At 64.0% G+C, this 16967-nt stretch overlaps 1 protein-coding gene across 3 annotated transcripts in view; it reads left to right on the top strand.

Moving 5' to 3' along the window:
• Positions 1–5819: 5819 nt before the first annotated feature.
• Positions 5820–16967, top strand: part of CXXC5 (CXXC finger protein 5) — a 55907-nt gene continuing 44759 nt past the window's right edge. For 2 of the 3 annotated variants that reach the window (XM_064520733.1, XM_064520730.1), the window contains exon 1: positions 5820–5953. The gene's annotated coding sequence lies outside the window, so the exon portion shown is untranslated. Of the gene's footprint in view, positions 5954–6091; positions 6169–16967 lie in introns of those variants that run through there. The other variant, XM_064520731.1, reaches the window with a different exon arrangement.

Raw genomic sequence — 16967 nt, 5'->3', positions numbered from 1 at the left:
CAGACCTGGCTGCTGAGCAGCAGCTTGGGGTGAGCCAAAAAGCTACAGGCACTAGGAAAGCTCCTGTGTTACCGTGACCCAGGCCGAGTGTCCCCTGCCTGGCTATGAGTCACGGTGCTTGCCAGTCCCCCTCTCGCAGGCCTTGGGCACGCTTCCTTAAACCACCAGCAGCAGACGTACGCAGCAGGAGCGGCCGGGAAGGGATCTGAGCAGAGCCGACGTGCCCCAGCCCCACGGCCGCATCCCGGCTGCCTGCCCAGCCTGCACAAGCAGATGGCTTTTGCAGGGTGCTCCGGAGGTTGGAGCAAGGCTATTTTGGACCACGTGGGCGTCTGAATTCCAGGCGAATCCCTGCTCAAAAGACGCCTGCCAGGGTCCCCGGAGGTGGAAACACTGCAGCTTGAATGTCCTCGTGGCTCTGCTGCTGTCTCTCACGTAGGCGTTCCTGCAGCCATGCCTGCTCGCCAAGCAGCCAGGCCAGCACCCAGTCCCACTCGCCTTCCCGCATTGCAAAAAGGCATCACGCCCACTTACCCTGCTGCTGCTAAAGGCTGCTTGCCCGGGGCACCCCATCGGCCTCTGAGTGCCCCGCATGTTGTCTCAGCCCCCTTGATGCTGGTGTGAGCAGCTCCTCAGCCCCCAGGCAGGCTTGCTTTGGAGGGAGCTTGTCTCGTGTCCCTGCGGGAGGCACAAGTGGGTGCCCTGCACCCCTGCCGCTTGGCACGGTGCCGCGGTCATCAGGCTGCTACCTCCGTTCATCCTCCTGCAGGCTGGGCAAGGAGCCTGGACATCTGCCGATGCTCCCCCGTGCCGGCGGACCCCCGGGGTGTGGGGGAGAGCTAAGCGCAGAGGCAGAGACCCACAGACGAGCCGCTCCACCTCTAGCGAATGCTTCCCAGGACCACGCTGCACAGCGGCGAGACCTAGCGCTGCGGGCCAAGGGGGATGCTCCCCTGGCTGCGGAGCCTCCTGGGGTTCCTCCCTGCCAGACCCCTGCCCACCACGGCTCCCGCAGTTGCCCGCCCGCTGGTGCTCCCTGCCGCCCATGGCGCGGCTCACGCAGCCAGGCCGGCCCCCCCCCCGCTGCCGCGCTGGGGTGGGAGAGGGCAGAGGGAAACCGACTTCCTGCCCTTCTCGCAACTGCCTGCGCCGCTTGTGTTTGCTTTGAGGCCCGTGTCCCTCTTGCCAGGACATTCCCGGGCAGCGGCCGCTGCAGTTGCAGAGGAGCCATGGGACAGCCCTGACCGCAGCCACCCGCGTGCTGGCTGCGAAGGCGAGCGCTGCGTGTCTGCCCCCGCAGCTGCATCCCCCCCCGAAACCCCCTGGCCTGCCATGGCCCTGTGCTGGGATCCCACAGAGCGGGGGAAGCCGCTGGCGAGCCCCGGGGCAGCAGGAGCGCGTCCACCCCACGGGGCCTGTCCGGGAAGGGGTGGCCAGCGCCAGGCCAGCGCCATGCTTCCCCAGGAGCTGGGAGCAGAACACGCCGCGGCGGCGCACGACTGCCGTGTGGGAGACGGCTGGGGTTAAAAATTAACACAGAGCCTCGATTAATGCACGGCGGGGACGTGAGCTGGCTGCGGGCTGCGTGTCCCTCTCGACTCTCGCTTCTTGGCACCCGAGGGTTTCGCGCCCTGCAGCCTGCCTCTCGCAGCCCCCCTCGCTGCAGGAGGGGGAGGCGCTTGCGGCCACCCGACCGAGGAAGGGGCTCATGGGGGCTTGCATGGGCTGAGAAATGGGCAGCCCAGAGCAGCGGGCCGAGCAGTGCCGTGGGTCATGCTGACCCCGGGCACAGCGGCCACGCTCCGGCGTGCACACCGGCAGCTTAGCTCAGAAACCCCTGAGTGGCTGCAGCTCGGCTCTCTTGCACCGTTACGGCGAGGGCTGTGAGAGGACACCACTTTCTGAGAAGCCGAAAGGGTTGTGCTGGCCTGTTCTCCCCGCTGGGCCAGGGGCTCTCGCAGCGCAGCATCTGGAGGAGCTAGTCCAGCTTTGCAGCCCCGCGTCCCACGATGTTCCTGTGTCCTGGTGCTGGGAAGTGTCAGGAGGAAACTCACTTCAACAGGCTTTCCATGGCTGAAGAAATCCAGACCCCTAAATTGGGGGCGCCACTAAGAGCTGGGGCTCCCTGGTGTTTGCAGCTGCCTGGCTTCGGGGTCCCCTTGGGAGAAGGCGCCCTGCGTCTGTGCCGGGTCCTGGCGCGGAGGAGGCGGCGAGCGGACGCCCGTGCTGTAACCCACTTGGATCGCGGCGGCTGGGCCAGGCTTTGGGCTTTCGGATTGGGTTTTTTTTGGAATGTGTTTGTGTGCCGGAGGTTGTTGGGACGCATCTTTTTCTCATGCAGCCTTGGCGGTCCTCCAGCTGCTATCCCACAGTGCCCTGCATCCCACTGGCATCCGAGGGGCTGAGTACCTGCGTGACCCACACCTCTGCAGTGCTGGCCTGCCCGGCGTCCCCTCCCCAGCTGCACGCTGGCGCGCCGCCCGGCCGGCTCCGTCTGCAGTGCGAAGGTGCATGCCTCCGCTTCCCCTGCTGTTATTCCAACAACGCCGTAGCAGCCCGGCCCTGTGCCTCCGTCTGGAGCCGAGCGGAGGTCCTGGATTTGCTCACCAGCCAGGGAGAGGAGACAGCGCAGGCCCCCGTCGCAGGAGCCACGTGCCCTGCGTGGCGGGGAAGATTTTGGCACCGGTTCTGGCATGCAGCGATGGGAGGCGGCATGGCTGTTTGCAGGCCTGCCTTCCGCCCTGTCCCCCTTGTCCTCCATCCCGTCCCCCGTGCCGTCCACACCTGCTCCCCTCCATCCCTTGTCTCCTCCCTGCTCCATCCCTGTCCCCTCGCCCTCCATCCCTGTCTTTCTCCCTCTGTCCTGTCCCCCTTGCCCTTCATCCCTTTCCCCTTCAGCCTTCATCCCTGTCCCCCCCACCCTCCATCCCATCCCCCTTGTGGCCCCGCAAGTGCTGGCATTCCCACAGCCCCCAGGTGCTGGGCTGCAGCGCAGGGGACATTCCCAAGGAGATAGGGACTTTCTCCAGTGCAAAGGTCAGTGCAGATTTGCTGAGGAGAGGGAGCAGGGGAGATGCGGGGAGCGTCTACTGGTGCTCTGGAACTGCCCAGCGCAGCCCCTGGTCTTGCAGCAACCATGCCGGCAGCGGGCCACATTGCAAGCGCCATGCTGGCAAACAGGGTACCAGCTCCGGGCCACTCAGGAGCTGGAGGTTTGCTGGGGAGCTCTGGGCTGCAGTTCTGCCTTTGCTATCGGCTTCCTGCCCAACCGTGAGCAAGTCACTGTTTGGCTTCGTGCCTCGGTTTCCCCTCTTAGCTGGGTGCAGTGCCTGTTCTGTCGCCCTGGAAGGTCACGGTGGGCTTGGCTTTTTTGCTGTGCCACCCGGGCATGTAGTTCTCCCTATCCAGACCAGCACAGCCTGAAGCTTTAAGTGGCTTCTGCCCTCGATAATTTCCATTTATTGGAGTTTTCCAAGCCTGCTGGCAGGTGAAATTGCCCCACGGTTGTGCAAGGACCTTCTGTGGGCTGCACTGTCACTGCAGTTGGAGGACTTCAGCTCAGTGGGTGGGCTTTGAGGGTCCGCAAAATCCAGGTGCAACTGCAACAGGCCCTGCCATGGCCCCGTCTCTGCAAGGGGGACGTTAGAACACTCCATCTCAGCGTGGCATCAGGTCAGGTCCATAAAAATGGCAAAAACGGCTCAGAAATGCCTAGGACTTCTCCAAAGCCTGCCCAGGCGAGGAGGCCACCCACGCTGGGTGGCACCGAGTGGGTAACCAGCATCGCAGTGGCTGGTAGCTGGCCACCTCCCGTGCCGCCGGTGCCGCTGGGATCCCGTGCATCTGAGGGCGAGGCACTGCACCGGCCCTTTTTGGGAAGAGTGTTTTGGAGCGAGGCGGGCGAGCCCCGGCCCGTCGGAGTGGGAGGACGAGCCGGGCCGAGGCTGGACCAGCATCCCATGGAACATCTCCGTCTGCGACCTGCCTTTCCCGTGCCCCTCTGCAGCCCGATGACCCTGGTCAGCAGCCTGCGGCAGCTCGGGGCAACAGGGCAACGCTCCCCCTGATGCACCCCATGGCATTGGCGGGGGCTTCGGGGAAGCGCGTTGCGTGGGGCCAACGGGGCTCGTAGGGAAAGGAGAGCGTCGTCACGCCGGCAGCAACCGCGTCTGAAAATCCTAGTTGCTAAATATGTGAAACTTGCATAATTAACAGGACGTGTGTCAAATACAAACAGCGCATTCACATTACATTCACGTTAGGTTTTCCGTGTGGCCCCCCCCCCCCCCCATTGCACCGTCTACAGTTTTGTTTCGTTTAAAGGCTCGAGTGGGGTGAGGAGTGATTCTGTATTCCTGGGGAAAAGAAACAAAATAAAAATCAACGGCAACAAAACTGAGTTTCATTTTTGTCAGTGTTTTCTTTTGGAAGGTTTGGAATATTTGTTGGCAACTGAGAAGCCTGCAGGACTGAGGGCTTTTTGGTGTTTGTCCCTGGAAAGCTGCAGCGCTCTCTGCTGAAGAGTGCGTTTTAATGAATTTTTAACTCCCATTTTTCATTTCCCGCCACTCACAACCGAAAATGACCCCCCTCCCACCCCGAACCCAGGGCTTGTGCTCGTTTTAGCAGAGGCTTGGTACTCAGCTTCGCAGGACTGAGAGCGCACTTATCCCGAAGCCAACTCCATTTTGCCAGGAGGGCGGAAAAAAAAGCATGCAAAAAAGTTTAGCAGGAACCTTCTGGGCCAAGTGCAGCTCAGCGGGGGCCAAATCTCGGGAGATCTTTCCCCTCTCCCTCTTAGATGGCCGATTCTTTTTGCATCTTTGGTTGGTTGCTATTTACTCGGAGGGGTGTCCATAGTGCACAGGGCAGAGGACGCTCTGCCTTAGGAAGATTTGGGATCGCGGGAGCTCTCCTAGGATGTGCGGCAGGCCTTGGCGCCGGGACCCCCCAGCCGCGGTGGCACCCTCAGGTGCGGCGGCCCTGGCGTCTCGGCCGCATTTAAGGCGCCTCTTCGCCTCGCTCCGACCGAGGGGAATCAGCGCGGCGGCGGTACCGTGGCGGGGGGACGCGGGGGGGGGGACACTCGCTGGCCGCGGCGCCCCCGCGACGGCGCGGAGGGCAGCGCGGGCGGCGGGGCGACGCCGGGGCCGGAGCGGGCAGCCGGCGCCGCGCTCCGCCGCCCCTCAGCTAAGATGTCTCCCGCGGGCGGCTGCGTGGCTCCCGGCGGGGCGGGCCGCTGCCCCAGCCGCGGACGGGGCGGCGCTGCGGCGCCCGGGACCGCCGGCTGCTCGCGCGTCGACGGGGCGGGGGGGGGGGGGGGGGGGGCAGAGGGCCGGGGGCGCACGTCGAGGTGACACCCCGCTGCGGGGGGGGTGGCGCATCTCGAGGTGAAACTCCTTGGGGTGGATGAAGGGGGGAAGCCCCATGGGGTAGGGGAGGAGATGGGGGGCAGGCGGGGGTGACACCCTATGGGGGGACGGCGGCATTCTGGGGTGACACCCGTGGGGCAGATGGAGTGGGGTGGGCCCACTGCGGTGACACCTCACGGGGAGGGGGGAGCGCACAGCAGGGTGACACCCCGGGGGGGCGGACGGGCTGGAGGATGGACACACCAGCCTGACACCCCCACGGGGGGGGGCAGGCCCCACGCCGGACTGCCGCCCCTCCCCGTGGGGCAGAGGCGGCGGGGGCGCACACCGGGGGCACACGCCGCGCAGGGGGTGGGGGTCCGGCGCGGGAGGTCCGGCGCGGGGGGGCCCGGGGCGGCGGGGCCAGCGCGCGCGGCGCGGGGGGCGGCGGGGGGCGCGCGCGGCGCGGCGCGGCGCGGCGCGGCGCGCGGGGCGGTCCGGTCCGGTCCGGGTTTTGCCGGCAGCCGCGGGCAGCGGCCGCGGCAGCGCCGTGCAGCGTGTTTCGGTGGCTGTGCACTCCCAGAGCGAGCAGGGATGTGGAGGTGGGTGTGCGGCGGCGGCGAGGCACCGTGCCCGCCTCGGCTCCCCTCTCGGCGGCGGGCCCCCTCCGCGGCACCGGGCAGGTGCTGAGCCCCCCCGGCGGCGCGCCCCGGGACCGCCCGCCCGGCGCCGGCCCCCGCCGCGCACGGCCGCGCTGCCCGGAGCGGCGGCGGCGGCGGCTCCGTGCCCCCGCCGCGGCGCCCGCCCCGGACCGTCGGTAGGTGCCGGCCCCGCGGGGCCGCCCCGGCGAGCGGCGGCGGCGGAGTTGGGGGAAAAGTCTCGGGAAAAAGTTTGGCGGGGGGCGGCGGGGGCGGCGGGCCGGGGGCGGCGGGGGCCGGTGCGCGCCGCGCTGCGCCGCCCGGCCGGCGGCGGTGCCGCGCCGCGCCGTGCCGCGCCGTGCCGCGCCGCGGGGCTGGCTGCCTGCCCGCGCCGGGGCCCCGGCGGCGGCCGGTGCTGCGCCCGGGCGGCCCCGCCGCCTCCCCGGGGTGGCGGCGGCGCGGCTGCGTTGTAACGAGCAAAGTTTTGTTGGCGCGGTGGAAGCCGCCGGCCCCGCTCCCCCCGGCGCGGCCCTTTATGCCCGCGGCGGCGGGCGCGCTGCCGGGCGGCGCTGCCCGGGGCCGGCTGGCGGCGGGGCCGGGGGGGCGGCGGAGCGGGGGGGCCGCGCTGTCCCCGGCGCCCCAGGCCGCCGCAGCATCGCCGCCGCGCCGTGCCCGGCGCGGCCGCCGCCGGTTTCCCGGGTGACAATAGTGGCGGCGGCGGGGCCGGCCGGGGGCGGCGGGGGCGGCGGGCAGCGGGGCGCCCGCTAGCGCCGCGCCGGCTCGGGGCCGCGGCGCCGCCCGCCCGCCCGCGCCCGGGGGAGGCGGCGCGCCCGGGCACCGGGCACCGCGCGGGGCCGCGCCGCCGCCGCCGCCCGTCCGCCCGCCCGCGGGGGCGCCGGGGGCCGCGCCGGGGCGGCGCTGGCGGCGGGCCGGGCGGGGGGCTGCCGGGCCGCGGGGTGCCCTGGGCCGCCCCCGCGGGCGCCGCTCCGCTGGCCCCGGGGGCGGGCGGCGCGAACGCGGCGGCCCCGCCGCTCCGTTGCCGGCGCTGATTTTATTTTTGCCAGCAGATTTTGCCTCCCCGCAGTCGCTTCCATCCTCTCGGGTTTCTCTCGTTCGAGCGGCGAGCGCAGTTTTGTTTTCCGCCGGCGACAGCTGAGGGGTGGACGTGGGAACGGTGCCGCTCCGCGTAGCTGAGCCATGTGTAACAAGTAACTGAAGTTTTTTTCCTCCTTGCAAAGTAATTTTTTTCCCACTTTGCTGTCGGATCTGTAATATGCAATTCATAAAGCTCCGCTCCCCCCTGTGTTTGATGTGAGGGCACTGAACATACTCTAAGAATAAAAGATTAAATGGAAGCAGACGAATCGCAATGTACAATGTGTAATATATCTAATACGCATCCAGAGCGGGTGCTGCCAGCTGTAAAGCGATAGTGGATTTTGTGAATGATGACTGAATGTTGTGATTATTGTACAAAACTCTGCTGAATCGGAGCCAGACAGGCCCCGTGGGTGAAGTGCTTTTTTATTATTATTATTATTATTATTATTTTTCACGGCAAGGTTGTATCCTGTAATCAGAGATGTCCTTCTCGTTGCAGGCCCGTGTTTGGTTTGGGTCATTTCATTCTTTGCTCAAATGATTGATTGGGAAAACGGGGGGGGGGGGGGGGGGGGAAAGTCCTCCTCGTTCTGCGTCCGACACGTAAACAAAGCTGTATACACATCCTGTGATAACAGATCACATGTGTGCCGAGCCGGGCCTGACCCTGGCCTGGCAACCTTTACTCCCGGGAGCAGTTCCCTTGAAGTGGCCGGGACAGCTCACGTGCCCGGGGCGGTCGGAGGGAGGCCGGCGTGGTGGGCGCCTGGCGCGCTGGGAGAGGCGCCGTGCTGCCGCGCCGGGGGGCTCGCCGGCTCACGCCGAAGTGGGGGCGACTTTTCTTTCTCTGGAAACGGGCCCCGCTGTGTCAGCAGCCCCCTTTGGGGAGGCTTTGTCGGCTCTTCGCGTCCCCTTCGCCCGGCATTTCGGTACCCTTCGGCCCCATCTGTACCACGGAGGGAACGCCGCGCCCAGCTCTTCGCTTGCTCGAAGGCCGGCGTTGCTGGTGTAACAGGTCCTGTGCGCAGTGCCTCGGTCTGGCTGGGGGGGACGGGCAGCTCGCTGCGCGCAGCCTCAGCGAGGTGCCGCTGGGGAGCCCTCGCGCCTGGCCCGAGCACAGGGTCGCGAGCGGCAGCGGAGGGTCCCGCTGAACCGCGGAGGAGCCAGGAGGCGCGGAGCTGAGCCTGCGGCTTCCTTCTCAACTCCATCCCGCTGATCCCCTTGGGTCCCGGAGGGCTCCTGGCCTCCGGGCGGGCTGCTTCCTCTTGGAGGGCTGTGTTGGTGGACACGGGAAGTGTTCCCCTGTCCGCTCCATTGGTCTGTCTCTCTTTTTAAAATTCCCATCCTGAAAGGTTTGCGGGAAACCTCTTCTGGAGCGACCGAGGAACTCCCCGCATCCCCCGAGAAAGATAAAACCCAACAGGGAAAACAAATCTTGGCTTTTCCGAGGCGGCTGGGAGCTCTCGTCCCAACGTCCGACTCGAACTGGCGCCGCCGCCACGTGATTTGAGCCTGCAAGCGTCGCTGCGCAAGGCTGCGGCCCGCGTCGGGAGATAACGAGCAGAGGCCGTTAGACGTCCCCGGCTGCAGCCAGCCGGGAGGCGGCAGCTGCTTTTCCGAGCATCGCCCCTCGGAGCCGGGGAGCGCCGGGAGCAGACGGTATTCCCTTGTGGCGGCACCGGGCTTGGTTGGCAGCACGCGGTGCGCCTCGGTGGCTCGCAGATGTTGTGCGCTGACCTCCGGCACTGGCGCGGGGGTGACCCGTCGGCGGGTGACAATGACAGCCAGCTAACAAAGGAGCTGCTCGGTGCTCTCGGAAGTTCGTCCTGGCTTTCCGCGGTGCTCTCTTTAGCCACGGGGCAATCCCGCGCCTTGGAGGCAGGGTCCCGGGAGAGTGCGGAGAGGCCCGTGTGAACCGACGCTCCTCTGATGGGACGCTCCCCCCCCGCCGCTGCCCGCGCGATTCAGATTACGCTGCTGTGGTGGGAAAAACACAGGAGTTGTCCGAGGCTTCGAGTCGAGCTGTCCTTGACGTGGCCGTTGCGGCGGCGATGGGGCGAGCTGCCGCGGCGCTGCTGGGTGCCTCTCTGCTGAGCTTGGGGCAGTCACGCCAGCCTGGCCCGCGGCCCGGCTGGGGCAGCACGGGGGTCCGGGGCCACGGCAGGGCTTGTCTGGCGGCGGCCTGAGCCCCGCGGCCAAACATCCGCGGCGCAAACCCAGCTGCTGAGGGGGGATTTGTAGATGCCGCTCTCCAAAATTCAGCCTGTTTCTCCATGATAAAAGGATGCGGCTGGCGCAGGCAGTGGGGCTAGAGCGGAGGGACCCGTGGCTGGAGGCACGCATGTGCCATGTCCTCCTCTGGGCTTTGGTGGTCATGCTGTCCTGTCCCCATCCGAGGGGGCCATTACCCTTGCCTGCGGGCCCAGCTCGGCTCAGCCGCCGTCCCTCACAGACGGGCGTCCCCTGGTGTTGCCGGTGCTGTTCCTAGGTTGTCGCCCCAGTGGTGCTGGGGACGGGCAGGTGTAGGCAGAGGGTGTAGGCAGGCCACATGTTGTGTGGCTTTTGGTAGCGCCGCCTTCCCCAGATTGGTCCCTCTCTGCCTCCTGCTATGGCTTGTGGTTTGGGGGCTTTGGGGGAGGCCGGGGATGGCCGCGAAGAGGGCGGGATGCTGGCATGCTGGGGCCCTCACCGCCGGCATCTCCCCCGGCACACACCGCCCTTGCTCTGCGAGTACCTTACGCGCTTGGGAGGCCCCGAGCGGCTCGCCTGCGCGCTGGCGCAGGCTGCTGTACTCTGGCTGCCCGCCTCTCCGTGCCGCGCTGAATGGCCGCGTCCCGGCACGCGTTGCCCAGGCCGGATCCAGCCCCGACTTGTCCCAGGCTTGTGGCCTCCTTCCTCCCGAGGCGAGGGAGGCCGGGCAGTGCACGGCCTGGGGGAAGCACGTCACTGGGGCTGTGTTGACCTAGTCCGGCCCAGCTCCTGTGCCTCTCTTTGCTCTGGTGGCACGTTTGTTTTCCTAAACCTTGGGTGTAGGAGCAACCTCTTGATTAAGTGTATTAATAGTTAAACTTTCAGCTCATAGCTTAAACTCACCAGACCACGAAAAGCCTCCGTCCTTTACTCATGCTCTGTTGCTCAACTAAAATATTGCACTCAAATGCGTTTTTTTTCCCCCCTTTTCCCCTGACTCAACTTTGACTCTTGGGAGCTTGGGGGCCTTCCAGGGGCTCCATCACCTCCCCATCCAGGGGTGACCCCAGCTTTCCACTCTGCCACTGGCTTCCCCTGCTCTGTTTAACAGCCAGGAGCAAAATTCTCCTCCGAACACCGAGCAGAGGGGAGGGAGGTTTGCAGCCCTCGGGCTCCGTCTCGCAGTGAGTGCCCCTGTGCAGGGCCAGGTCAAAGCGACCATGTCTTGCCCCACGTAATGGGGACCTGAAAGTCTGGATGGGCTGGAGAGCGCAGGAGCCACTGTCTGGGGGAGCTGGAAGGCCTGGCTGCGTCCAGAGGTGGAGAGTAGAGGAGAGCCTTGGCTGTTCTTCCCCCAAATCACCCCCTGCCCTGTGGGGAGTGGGTTAGAGACACGGCCAGTCAGCGAGGGTGACTGGCTGGGACCGACGGGAAGGGACAGGAGCCGCTGGTGGTAACCAGCCTCTGAGATCAACTATTTTCCTTCCTGTCTGGCAAGCCACGAGGCGGATGGGGCAGGGGAAGGCAGGAGGAAGGATGGAAAGGAGGAGCCGCGGCGTAGGAGGGGGAGAAGGGAAGAGGAGGAAGACGAGGAACCGCTTCCCCTGCCAGCGAAGCTTGGGCCCAGGCAGATGGAGAGGAAACGTGGGGGTTTGCTCCAGCTCGGGGGTGGCTCTCCTGTGGGGAGTAGGTCAAGATCAGCCCTGCAGCAGGTTTAACCTTCACCGTGAGCGTGGGCCCCGGAGGGGAGGTGGAGCATGAATCCCCTATCCTGGGGAGGCCGTGGGAAGCTGCTATCCTTGGGCAGAGCAGGGGGTGAGTGGTGGGGAGCGTGCAAGAGCAGCGAGCACCTGGCTCCGTACCCCTGCACAGCCCCTGTCGGGTCTCTTGGGGGACCTCTGGGAAGCCCACAATGTTGGAGCTGGGGATCAAACACGGCCTTTGTGAGATGAGCCCTGCCCTAGGAAAGCTCCTGAGAGCTGGGGAGCAGGACAGAGTGACCCAGAATGAATGGCTGTGGATCCCATCATCTTTGGGAGAGTCTAGGCAAAGGGCATGGCTGATGTATGTTGGACAGTGGTATAACCTAGGTTGGACAATGGACCTCAGGTGTCTGAAGACAGTCGAAGGAAGCTTTTGAGCCCATCGGGATCTCTGTGCTCACAGCACGGCTGTGCTGTGCCACAGAGCAGGTCCTCCCCCTGCCCAATATCCTCCTCGTCTGGGTGCTGCAGGGCTCGGGGTGTGCTATGTTAATGTATCTGGAGTGGTTTCATCCTGGCTCATCTTCCCTGCTGGCTTGGAAGCAGGTGGAGGGCACTGTACGGGTTGGGATGACAGTCATTGCTGTGCATGGGTGGCAGCCTGTTATTATACGAATAAAAGGATTTTTAAGGTCACAAGTTTTTCAAGAGGCAGAATAAAGCTGGGGGAATCCATGTGTTTTGCGGGAGTGCTTGGATCTGTGCACCAGGCTGCCTTGCCCACGTTCAAATGCAGTTGTCTGTCCAGCACGAAGAGCGGTCGTATCCTGTGCATGCTTGCATCAGACTTTCTCTGCTGCCTTCGCTGATGCTGGGTCGGTCCAAACGAAGCTCACTGGGAGCCTATGGGCTGATGCTCCCCGGCGTGTGCATGCTGTCTACTGTCTCTGACCCCTACCCGTCTGTCTGGCATGGCCTCATGTGCCTCCCTGGGAGGTGCTCTGTGATCCGTCACTGTGAGGGTGGCACCTGTGTGGTGGTCCCTCCTGCCCTGCTCCCTGAGTGGTGTGTGACCTGTCCCATCCTCTGTGCAGAACTGGCCTTCTGTGCTGCTGCTTGGAAAGGAAATGTCCTTTGTGGGTCACTAACGCAGCAGCCCAGAGATGAGGTTATGGTATGGAAAAGGGACTCGGGTAATGGCCTGAACATCCCTTGCTTCCCTTACTGAATTTACATTATGAAGACTTGGCTCACAATCCACAATCTGGCCTTGGGATTTGAGGTCCAGCTCAGTAACAGCTGTACCAGAAGGTCTTCCATTGGCCAAACGTGGACATCCTTTGTGCTGGGAGGATGCAGATCTGTCAGCTTTATGGAGTGATGCCTACTGAGTGCTGGTCCCAACCTGGGAAGGTGTATGTTGGCCTTGTCCCTAGAATTGATGGCGAAGAAAGGAAATGCTGTTTTCTGACTTTCCAAGTGGGAGGTGCTTCCCCACCTTGCCTCTCCCAGCTCAGAGAGATGAGGGCTGGAAAAGGGCTTAGATCGTTGGCTTTATCTCTTGTTGAAGGCATGATATAACTCTTCAGTGAGAGCACATTGTAGGTAATAAGTGGGCCCTGCACTGTGTTGTAAGATATAGAGTCTTTCTCTTCTGAGTCATTGGATCAGGTTCATCTCAAGGGCCTGATCCTCAGCTTCAGAGCACCGGAAGCCAGGAAGCAGCTCCTTGCCTACTCTCTGGCTGGATCAGAGTTAACCCCCGGTGACAGTGCCGCAAGACCATTTCTTCCAACCCCTGGTTGATGGCCTCTGAAATCTCGAGCAGCTTGGCTTGAACTAACTTCAGGGCCCTGAGAAGTGAGAGAAATTGCTGTTGTACCCGCAAGGTGCTCTCTGCATTCCTGAAGTGCCTTGGTGGCAGATGTAGGAAAAGGTGCTGTAGATCCAGCTCTGCTGCTGGGATGTATCTGAGTGATTCCAATGGGTGCTGAATAATGGGTGTGACTGGGCTGAGTGTGGCCCTATGACTTCGAGATGCATCTGACCCTAGCGTAAGTTTACTCAGAACTTACGGTTTCTAGGAATGGTCCAGGCCTGAGCAAGGTTTGGATTTGTGCTCTGGCGTGACGGAATTGGGCATGTTCACTTCCAGCTTCCTTTGCCTGTGCTGTTTCTGGTCATCTCTTGGTTTGCTGGTGGTTGCCTGCTGTTTGAAGGCAGCCCTGGTCTAGCTCGTCACCACAACTTGTTGGATGTTTCATTTTTGCCTTAGCGATCCCACCTTGAGTTCTTGTCTCCACTCCAACTCTTGATAGAGATATCTGGGCCACATCTACCTCCCACAGTCGTCTTCATGAGAGTCTTTCTCTGTGCCCAAAGAGGCAACACTGCTCCTTCTATTCTGATTCCAGATGGTTCCCAGGAGTCCCCAGGGTCCTGGGATCGCTGCTTCTCCTGTATTTTTGCTTGGGCCTGCCCTTGCAGCTTGTGTGCTTCTTCCTCTCTCTCAGAGGCTTGATGAGAAAAGCTATTTGTGGTCTGGATCCAGATCCAGGGTCTGTCATTTTAATGTCTTGAAGACTGTGCCTCTGAACGATCCTAAATGTTTGCAGTTACAGGTGTTTCCAGCTCTAATTCTTTTGTTTCCTTTTGGGTTGCTCTGCGCTCTGTAGACTGTTCTGCTGCACCCACATGTTGTTGGTTAGAGGCATTGCTGACTGGTCCTTGCTGTCCAGCATCTGCAGCTGGCTTAGAGCTAGGATGTGGCTGCGAGGGGGCATTTGTGCCCAAGGAGCTCCAATTGCTCAAGGACAGCTCCAGACCCTCAGGCACGGGTGCTGAGAATGGAGCAAACCTTTGGGAAAAGGTGAAGCAGCACTCTTCCTTCAGCTTTGTAGGAGTCTTTTTTTGTGCACCAGGGGAAGATTTGAGTTCATGTCAAGAGAGAAAGAATTGTGCCCTCAAATGTTGCTTGGAGGTTGTGCGTGGTCTTGTCTCCTTTTGGCAGGTCTAGACCTCACCTGGGCTGCACATAGGCAAGGGACCTGAGGTGGCCTTGTGGCTCAGGGGTGGCAGCAGGTCTGGGGACAGCGAGAGTGGATGAGCGCCAGGCTGAGTGCCTCTGCTTGGCGAGTTTGAACGCTGGGCTGGGCCATTCTGCCTCACCACTTTTCCCCCACTTGCAGTATTTCAGCATCCTTGCTCGAATAACAGCACTGCTGTCTGTACTGTAGGTGCTGGGGGCCCTCCACTCATTGACCCTCTTCCTGGCTTAAACAGCTGTGCTCTGATGCAGCACCCTGCCATGCAGAGCCCCAGACCCTCTTTTTTGGGCCACGCTGTCCTATTGCACTCAGATAGTACATCCTTCCTCGGCTGTGCTGAACCATATCTCCTGCCAGCTGGGACGTGGCACAACGGCAGTACCCGCCAGCCTCACTTCTTTGTGCCGGGAGAGAGCTGCTGCTGGGTTCCCGCACCCACTCCTGGCCCTGCTGCCCGTCTGGAGCCGGCGCCTGACCTTGGGCCGCCCGTCCGTGCGGCCCCTCTCTGAGTCTGGCTCTCTGCGTGGCACTGCTGGAGACTTTTCCCCTAGTTCCTGTAACCTTTGCGAGCGAGCGGCTGAGGATCGCTGACTCCGGGGAGTGCTCGCCTTGCCCTCTGCTTTACCTTCTTCATCTCACTAATCTGATGACCGGAGGTATGCGAAGCATTTCAAATATGGCCTCGTTAGCTGGCTCCGGACAGAGCACGCAAGAAGCGTTTCTTCACACTCTTATTCCAGCCTGCTGTTTCTGTTGCCTTCTCCCACGGGGATCCCGCGGCGGTTTGCCCGGCTGCTGCAGTACGTGGGCATGTCGTTTGGGAGCAGCGCGGCCGGTTGCCCGTGGGGCCCATCTTGTGCGCCTGGCTGCGGCAAAAGCCTGCAGGACAGAGGCCTCCTTTGCAAGCGAGGTCTGGGATGTGCTGGAGGCCGTAGGCAGATGCAGCCATGTGCATGTGTCAGGTATTGTGGTTGTTGGAGAGCATCATTTGTCGCGTGGGCATGTGGCGAGCGTGTGCTGACGACGGGGACTGGGACGTCCCTTCTGCCCACAGCCTTGGCGCGTGCCCAGGTCTCTTGCAGCCCTCGTTCCCGGTGCTGCGCTGCGGTGGAAAGGTCCGGAAGGACAGCACGGGCAGCGTGGCTGTCGTCGCGCCCTTGCCGGTGCGGTGGCCTGGGAGGTGTCCTAGGGACTGCCACCGGAGGGGGGGCCTGGCTGGGGGGCACCATGTCAACCTCGGGTGGGCCTGAGTGGTCACGTCTCCAGCGCCGCTGGGCTGCTGGCCAGCCCCAGGGCAGGGTCTGTCCCGAGCGGTTTATCTCTGGGTGGGAATAGGCTGGTGTGACGCCGGGAGCAGGGGAAGGGCGGCCGGTGCTCCGCTGCTCGGGAGGGGGGAGGGGGGCAGTGAGACGCCCCCCTGCTGGGGTAGTGGGGGCCGAGGGGCCTCGCGGAAAGCATCGCTCAGCCGTAAAAATCCGTGTGGGGTTTTTTTTGCTCGCTGGGGCGGTGCTGCGGTGGCTGGAGCAGCGTGCCCTGGGGCACCGCGACGCGGGAGGAGATGCTGGCAGGATGAGGCCTGCGGGAGGGGGATCAGCAGGGCTGGGGCGGGGGGGTTGTGTCCTCCCCAGGCACCTGGACCATGTGGGGGCACCGGCAGGGTTAGCGTGGGAGGCCAAGAGGGGGACGTCAGGGTGCCCTGCGCGGCTGGAGGGGAATCCCGAAGCAATTCCCCCTCCCCGGCAGCTGCCCCTTTCTGGTAAAGGCCAGAGGAGGGAGAGGGGCCGCATGTCTTTTCCAGATGCCCGGTCCCCGGTTCAGAGCCCGTCGAGATTAACAGTGCCGGGGGGCGGCAGGCAGCCCCCACTGGCCCTTCGGAGCCGTGCCTTGCCGCCGCGGGGAGGCAGGCAGTGGGAGTCTGTCAGCGCTTCCCAGCTCCGCTGAAGGAGCTATTTAAAGCTGGGGGGGGAGGAAAAATAAAAATATAAGGCGAAGGGAGCGGGGAGGGTGGGGGAGCGCCAGCGCCCTGGCGGCACCTGCAGCCCGGCGGGGCGGCCGGCAGGGGTGGCAGAGCGGCGGTGCCGTGGGAGGGGGCCGGCGTGGCCCCCCGCTGCTGCGGCAGGTCTGGGAGCGAGGCGCGAGGCATTTGCGCTTTAATGCATCAGGACAGCTTGCAAATTCCAGCCCGGCGCGGCGAGGTGCCGGCGGTGGCCGAGCGTGCGCTGTCTCGCATCCGAGCGGGGCCCGCTGACAGAACGAGTTAGATCGCCGGCTGGCCCGCGGGGGGGCTGGGTCCGCGGCCGGGGTGCGAGGTGGCTCGTGGGCTCCGGCCATGGCCCACGGGAAGGCACCGGGCTGCCGCTGCTGCTCGGCGCCGTTAAGGGGCTCAGAGCCGAGGTGTCCCCCAGCCGCGGGCACGGCACCGTGGTCCCACGGGCTTGGCCTGAGGAGGACAGGTGGCCAAAGACCCGTTTGCCGCCCCTCGTGCAGAGCCCAGAGGTGATTCCCAGGCTTGAATCCCTTCCTGGCAGATGAGTGAAGAGCCTGGAGGCCGTTTGAGGGCCTATCTTTGCTGTCCGAATCCTCCTGCTGAGCCCCCCGGGGCAGGAGGGGAGAGCTGCCGTCCCGCACGCTTGGGGAAACCGAGGCACGGAACGGCAGCCTTGCTCCGAGGTGGCGCCAGCGCCGTTCCCGTCCAGTCGGCCCTCCCTGGGCCGCGACTGGTGACGTTGCTGTGGGCAGATGCTACGGTCGGACCGCGCGCGCTCTCTTCCCGCTTGCCCGGGCATCGCCGGTCCCTCAGTGTTCAAGGCTGGGGCACGCAGGACCATGTCCAGCCCAAGACCCTTGCAAAATCACGACACAGGTTGTCCTTCGGTGGTGGGGAGAGGCACCACCAGCTGCCTCCAAGGCACTGGGCTGGGAAGGGGTGACACGGAT

Source organism: Dromaius novaehollandiae, chromosome 15 (assembly GCF_036370855.1).
Source record: "Dromaius novaehollandiae isolate bDroNov1 chromosome 15, bDroNov1.hap1, whole genome shotgun sequence".
Lineage (NCBI taxonomy): Eukaryota > Metazoa > Chordata > Aves > Casuariiformes > Dromaiidae > Dromaius > Dromaius novaehollandiae.
Note: the sequence above shows the minus strand (reverse complement) of the source record. Positions and strands in the feature narration are given on the sequence as shown.